The 7,831-nt window shown below is 42.8% G+C and overlaps 1 protein-coding gene across 3 annotated transcripts in view; it reads right to left on the reverse strand.

The window, feature by feature from the left end:
* ATG5 (autophagy related 5) overlaps positions 1–2,454 on the reverse strand; it is a 139,663-nt gene extending 137,209 nt beyond the window's left edge. The window contains exon 1 of one of the 3 annotated variants that reach the window (XM_017878571.1): positions 2,158–2,454. The gene's annotated coding sequence lies outside the window, so the exon portion shown is untranslated. The remainder of the gene's footprint in view (positions 1–2,157) is intronic. The other 2 variants (XM_017878570.1, XM_017878569.1) reach the window with 2 other exon arrangements.
* Between the last annotated feature and the right edge of the window lie 5,377 nt (positions 2,455–7,831).

The raw sequence follows: 7,831 nt of genomic DNA on the forward strand, positions 1-7,831 counted from the left end.
CCTTCCCTCCCATCTCAGCTTCCCAAGTAGCTAGGACTACAGGCTCATGCCACTATGCCCAGCTAATTTTTTTTTTTTTTTTTTTTTTTTTTTTGTAGAGACAGGGTCTCGTTATGTTGCCCAGGCTGGGGATTCTCTCAAACATGGTATTACAAGTATGAGCCACCATGCCCAACCAAGTGCTATTCTTCAGCTGCTCAGTCTGCTCAGGACTCCCTTGGAGTCCTCCTTGACCCTTCTTCTACCTGACTGCTCTCAAAGTAAATCTGGTCATTTCGCACTACCTCCACTATTACTACCCTGATTCGTCACCTTGACCTTTAACCCGGATAAATGCAGTCAATGGCCTACTAACAACTCTTATTTCTGCATCTGCTGCATACAGTCAACACAGCAATCAGACCTTTTAAAACACAAGTTAGATCAACTTACTCCTCACTCAAAACCCATCTCATTCAAAGTACAAATTAAAGTTCTTATAAATTCCTACATGGTCCTAAAAGACTTGGCCCCATTTCCACCTAAGTATCCACTACTTCTTTCCCTCTTGTTCATTATTTTCCAGTCAAACTAGCTAGTATGCACCTGCCTCAGGGCTTCAGTGGTAGCTCTTTCCAAGTGGCACCCTTCTTTATCATCTATAGGCCTCCATGTTAATATCATCTTTTCTATGGCCACCACTTCCATCTCCTGGCTTTCCCTATACCCCTGCACTGCTTTGGTTTTATTCTCTAGCACTTTTGGCCACTTGACATACACACTTGGCCCTCCCTATCCATGGGTTCTTTGTCCTTTTATCCAACCAATCATGGATGAAAAACCATTCAGGGAAGAAAAAAAGTCAGTACTGAACATGTATAGACTCTTTCTTGTCATTATTCCCTAAACAATACACCATACCAACTATTTATATAGCATTTCAGTTGTATTGGGTATTATAAATAATGCACAATTGAACTAAAGATAGGAGGATGTGCATAGGCTATCTGCAAAGACTACACCATTTTCTATCAGGGACTTGACCATTTGAGGACTTTGGTATCCAAGGGAGGTCCTGGAACCAATCTCCCAGAGATGCCGAGGGATACGAAAGACTGTACCTTAATTTTTGTATCAATGTCTTCTCACCCCATCCCCAAAGTGGAACTTCATGATGGCAGGAATTTTTATTCTTTTGCTCACTATTTTGTTTACTGTTTTGTCCAGTGCCTAACACATAGGAGGTACTCAGTTTGGGGGAAATTAATGAAATAAACACACACTTGAGGTGTGTGCACTATTCTAAAAACCCATATCCATACAGTTCCATTCCATCCACTTTTCCCCAATTTTAAGTAGCGTATCTTTGAAGATCAATGCACAGGCTTAAATCTGGTGTAAAATACCTTTCAACTACTACCCTCAGCCCAACATCCTCATTTTCAAATTCAAAATTCAACCAGAAACTCCCTCTATGGAAATCACAAATAGTTCAGTTCAGAGCCAAGTATCCAGTTTCAAGGTCTCAGAAATCTAACAAGCCAATTCTGGAAGGCTTTGGAAGTTCAGCTACTGCCTGATAAGTCTCCGGGTTCTGACTGCTCAAGACATGCTGTGCCTACTCACCCCTCAGAAAAATCTAGAACCAACAGTTTCCTAGGTTCCTCAAGTTCAGGATAATTGTAAAATAATCCAAAGTACAAAAGAAATATGTAAAACTGTCTTGCCAACAGAAAATGTCTTTGGTAGCACTAAATATAATTATTGAGACAAGGAATATCGTAAATAAATTGTTTGGAGGACATACCCACAGAGTTTGGACAGACTCACACTGCACTGTGCAATAAAGGTTTAAATAACTGTGTTTCAGGAAAAATGCAGTTCCTGAACTGAACTCTAGAGCCTGTGACTAGACTCTCGCTTTCCTACCTTAGTAAGCAACAAACATGTACCCCAAGAGGGACCCCACAGGCCACACCCGCCAACCGGCCCCAGGACTCCGGGGGCGGCGTCTCGCCAACTCCACCTCTGCCCGGAGGAACCACCTTCACCCTCCATCGCCGCCGGGCGGGCGCTCCTCCAGGCAGCTTCACCCCTCCTTCCTACCACACCTACCTGGCCCCTCCCCAGCCCTCCTCCTCTAGGAATTTCATCACACAAGGGGACACACACACGTACCCTACCCGAAGCAACGGCTCCTCCTTCCGGCTCCCCGCACTGGTGGGTACGCCTGGATTCCGAGCTCCGGTGGGGCGGCGGGGCAGGATGCCCACCTGACACACTGCCCTGCGGGGACGCGGTAGCAGGACTCCAGGAAGCCCGCGCAGCCGCAAAAAGCACCGGCGCGGAGGTCGGAGCCAAACCCTGCTGCACTTCCGCCCTCTGGTATCCAGCGAATAAAACCGGCAGCGCCGCGGAGCCCTGGAAGCGCCCCACAAGTCCAGTCACCCTCGGCGCCTGGAGATGACGTCACGCGACCCCACGTGGCCCGAACTCCGCCCTCCGTGTTCTGCCCAACCCAGCGAGGAGGCCCGAGTCGCTCCTGAGCATGCGCCAAAGGAGCAGGACGCTTGAACTAGGGGCCAAACGCCTCCAAGTTCATAGCTTCTACCCTCTTGTGAGAGTCTCGCGTCAAAGCGTAGTTATTGGGGCTTGGGGAGGTTAATGTGACAGTTCCACAAGAACAGCTTTTAAAATACTGAAACACTGCCTCCCTAGAGCTTGATCGCAACATCCCTTTCTTCCTGGCATCACACAACAGTATTAATAAAACATTAGTTTACAAAGCACTTTCCCATCCATTTTCTCATTTGATCTTATTCTCTACTTTGTTGGAACCACCGCAGGCATTCATTAATAGCCTAATTTAACAGAAGACTATATGAGTACTGAACCCTCCCACCCATCCAAGAGTATATATCTTTATCCCACTGTTTGTAAAAATAATTAGTAAACTTACTAATAAAGAATGTTTGAATTGGCTCTATCCAGAAGTCTTACCAGGAATTTAAGGTTTTTCTCTTAATTACACATGCCTTAACGCCATGCATGTTAAGTAAGTACTGTGCTGAGACTAAAAACAGGTTCTTGATAATTGGGAAGATAAGGAAAATTCTAGTAGTAGCCACGGGATTCTTTTAAAAAGAAAAATCTTCTTGGAGTTGGACTAAGTACAATGATTTTAACATGGTAAATTACAGCCCATTAGTGGGTATCTAAATCGAGTTAGGGAAGCATGCCCAGCATCTTTTTAAATGAAATGAAATAGAAAATGTCAGCATGCTTCACACATGTAAAGGGTAAATATTGTTTCCTGAAATTTTTACTTCAGTATGTATATGTGTACACTGCATAGGAAGTGAAATACATTTCTTAGTAAGGGTAGCAGTCAGAAAAGTTTGAAAGCCACAGTTCTGGTCCTCCTCACCTACTCAGTGCAGAAATCCTCACTACAATGTCCCCAGTAAACAGCCATTAGCCTCTGTAAGAAAGCTCGTGGGATTAAGGTGCATTATCTTCCCAGTGTCAGACAAAAGTATATAAAATTTCCTTTAAAATGTATCAAAAAAATAAGATGGATTTAAGGGCACGTAGATGGATAAATATGTGATTAACCAAGTACAGTAAAATATAATGGTAAAATATAATGGTAGAATCTAGATGGTAGGATCTAGGTTCATTGTAAATGGATATTCACTGTAAAATTTGTTCAACTTTGCTGTGTGTTCAAAATTCTTTCCTAACAAAATGTTGGGACCAGGCACGGTGGCTCATGCCTATAATCCCAGCACTTTGGGAGGCCCAGGTAAGAGGATAGCTTGAGCCCAGGAGTTCAAGACCAGCCTGCACAGCATGGCAAGACTCCATCTCTACAAAAAACACAAAAATTAGGAGGGCGTGGTGGCATGCGCCTATAGTCCCAGCTACTCCTGTGGTTGAGGAAGGAGGATTACATGAGCCCAGGAGGTCAAGGTTGCAGCGAGCTATGATTGTATTACTGCAGCCTGGGGGACAGAGGGAGACCCTGTCTCAAAAAAAACAAAAAAACAAAAATTGTTGGGGCAAAACTATGTATGAAGAAACCTAATAGGTGAAAGGTGATTACTTGGCTTGACTTAAAATTCAACTTCCTGTAATTTTTATAAATTAACCCTGTTTTCTTCCTTTCTCCCCTTGTCCTTCTCTCTTCCTCATCCATCTACAACATACAACAGAAATAACTAACCCTTCTTCTAAAAGACAGCATTTCAATATGAAAAGGTTCCCATAATGCACTCAGGGATAAACATTGTCATTTCTTTCAGCCAGTTTTCACATGGCATATCTCTCCTCTGGATATGGTCCAGTTATCAGTGTTCCTATTAAATAGTTGTTACACTTTTCTATTTGATGATCATGCTCCTTGAGCAAAAATTTGCAAATAAAGGGAATTTTATGTTTGTTCTCTGTCATTTCCATTTGTGAACATTATGCCTTCTCTCCAAATCAGTGGCACTGCAAATTTTAAATTTTTTTTCTATGAAGATAACTTTTAAAGAGCTCTTTTTGGTTGGCCTTACCATTTCCTCCAAGCTTTAGCTTATTGGAGTTGACTCTCTGTTGGGAACAAGCCCCCCAGAATCTGGCCATAAACTGGCCCCAAAACTGGCCATAAACAAAATCTCTGCAGCACTGTGACATGTTCATGATGGCCATAAAGCCCAGGCTGGAAGGTTGTGAGATTACCGGAATTAGGGCAAGGAACACCTGACCCACCCAGGGTGAAAAATCGCTTAAAGGCATTCTTAAGCCACAAACAATAGCATGAGCAATCTATGCCTTAAGGACATGCTCCTGCTGCAGTTAGTTAGCCCAACCTATTCCTTTAATTCAATCCATCCCTTCGTTTCCCATAAGGGGATACTTTTAGTTTAATTTAATATCTGTAGAAACAATGCTAATGAACTGGCTTGCTGTTAATAAATACATAGGTAAAATCTCGTTCAAGGCTCTCAGCTCTGAAGGCTGTGAGACCCCTGATTTCCCACCTTCCACCTCCTATCATTTCTGTGTGGTGTCTTATTTCGCTCTAGCACTGCTGGCTTAGGGTTTCCCCGACCGAACTGGTCTCGGCAGTCTCAGGCAGCTTTTGATTCGTGGGAACTTGTTTATAAAGTCCTCTTTTCAACAAAAGTCTAATACACAAGTCCTCCCAAATTCTGGTTTCTAAGGAGAGACTCCAAAGAAGTCTTTGTTAATAAATCGCTCTCTTTTCTTTTCACTATAAGGTCTGGCTTTTATTTTTGCACGCCTCACAAATTCCAAGACACAAAGCTGTGGGATCATAACTTTATTCTAAATTTATTTAAATCTACTTTCCTAAAATGTAAGTTATCTGACTGCCTCCATGAACTCTAACCGTCACTGGTCATCATGCTATTACTTCCCGACCCAAGGTCCCATTCTGCTCTCTTTTATCTCTGTCTGTGGGCTTCAGAGGAATGATTTAAGCCTAATTTAATTCTATTAATACTTCAGCTATAACTCTTCTGACTGTGCTCCAACTAATTATCCCATCTCCCAGATTTCCCTTACTACTAGTTTCTTCCTTCATCCTATACATATGCTCAAATGTCCTCCCATCCTATTAAAACGCTTCCTTTAACCTTCATCATGTGTGAACTGTTAGCATAGCTTCCCCCTGATCTCCCTGCCTCCAGTCCTGCTCTACCTGTCCCAGGGTCTAACCAGTGCATGCTATCTAAAATGCATTCTAACAATGTCACTCTTCTGTTTAACACCTTTTATGGATTCATTCTAGGCAAATTCCAAATTTCTTAGCATGATAAACAAGGTCCTTTATGGCTAATATCTTCTTTCCTTCTAGCTTCCTTCCCCTGCTCTCCCTGCCTGGTGCTTCAAAATCCAACAGTATCCAATATTTTGTAAGACTTCTGTGCCCTAAGGCTATGCCATGCTTCTATGACTTTATTGCTGTTGTCCCTGCTGCCTGGAACACTACCCCCCAGCCCCAGCACCATTGCCACATTCTTTCTTCTTCACTTGGCACACACCACTCATTTTTAAGACTCAATTAATGTTTTGGAAAATATTTCCTGACTCATCCAGTTTGGATTTGTTGGTCCTCATAGTTTCCTCGGTCATTTTTTGATCACCAATGTCCAAAATAATGCCTGGCATTTATCAAATGTTTGTCAAAGTAAATTAAGCTGAACATGTCCTTTCTTCTAGGATTCCCATCCGTTTCACCTCATAATCTACATTGTTCCATAGAGCTTAGAGTTTAGGTAGAAAGTGGTCGTTTTCTTTGTTACTTCTTTGATGTCTGAGGGAGAAAATCGGCAAGGCAAGTTGAAAGTAATTGAGATGCACTGCCATTAGCAGAGTGGGTCTCCAGCAGTCATTAGCATTTAAAGTTTTCCACCATCACTGCATCCTGTCTCAGTGTCAGTTTTAGGATCTGTATGGGGGAAGGCATCACTTCTTCCATCTGGCTGCACACTCTGCAGTGCCTTCCCAGAACACAACCACACTTCTGTTACTCTACCCTTTTATCCTTATTCAAATGATACCTCTCCCCTGCTAGAATGGAGACTCCTACAAAGCTGGCATGAATTGCTATATAAAAAGGCTACAAACTGGAGTTCCACATGCTGGAACTGGAGAACCTGTATGATTGCTGTAACATACATTAACCTACTTCAGCATATGAAATGTGATATTATGAATGTGCCAGTATATAAGCTTCAATTCTACTCACACAAACTGAGAATTCCAGGCTTCCATGATGGTCAGGCAGCAACACATTAAAAAGACCACACTTCAGGAGCGCATAGCATATCACAAGGACGCCTATGATCACCATCTTGATCCACATCACATGGTTTGCTAATTAGCATAGTAAACATCAGAGATGGGTTTTTATTTTTGGCTTGCCCAAAAGTATGATAAATGTTAAAAATGGGATCTCATACATGCAATTAGCAACATCTAAAATATATGGGATTTGGGCTGGGCACAGTGGCTCACGTCTGCAATCCCAGCACCTTGGGAGGCTGAGGTGGGCAGATCACTTGAGGTCAGGAGTTCTAGACCAGCCTGGCCAGCATGGTGAAACCCTGTCTGTACTAAAAATACAAAAACTTAGCAGGCTGTGGTGGCAAGCACCTATAGTCCCAGCTATTTGGGAGGCTGAAGCACGAGAATCACTTGAACCCAGGAGGTGGATGTTGCAGTGAGCTGAGATCATGCCGCTGCACTCCAGACTGGGTGACAGAGTGAGACTCCGTCTCGAAAATAAATAAATAAATAAATAAATAAATAAATAAATAAATAAATGTAAATACGCTTCAGCTGCTTCTGAAGTGTGGTCTTTCTAATGTGTTGCTGCCTGACCACCACTGAAGCATAACGGAGGCATGGCTCGTTACATAGTGCTTCACCTTATTGCTCTTCGCAGAGTGTGTTTTTTACAAATTGTAGGTTTGTGGCAACCCTGCATCAGGCAAGTCTATTGGCGCCGTTTTTCCAACAGCATGTGCTTACTTCATATCTCTGTCACATTTTGGCAAGTCTCCCAATATTTCAAACATTTTCATTATTATTATACCTGTTCTGGTGATCTGTGATCAGTGGTCTTTGATGTTACTATAGTAATTGTTTCGGGGCAGTATGAACCACATCCATATAAGATGGTGAACTTAATTCATAAATGTGTGTGTTCTGACTGCTCAGCCCACTGGCCCTTCCCCTGTCTCTTTCCCTCTCCTCTAGCCTCCCTATTCCCTGAGACACTACAATATTGAAATTGGGCCAATCAATAACCCTATAATGGCCTCTAAGTGTTCAGGTA

Source organism: Rhinopithecus bieti, unplaced genomic scaffold, assembly GCF_001698545.2.
Source record: "Rhinopithecus bieti isolate Rb0 unplaced genomic scaffold, ASM169854v2 scaffold_10614, whole genome shotgun sequence".
Lineage (NCBI taxonomy): Eukaryota > Metazoa > Chordata > Mammalia > Primates > Cercopithecidae > Rhinopithecus > Rhinopithecus bieti.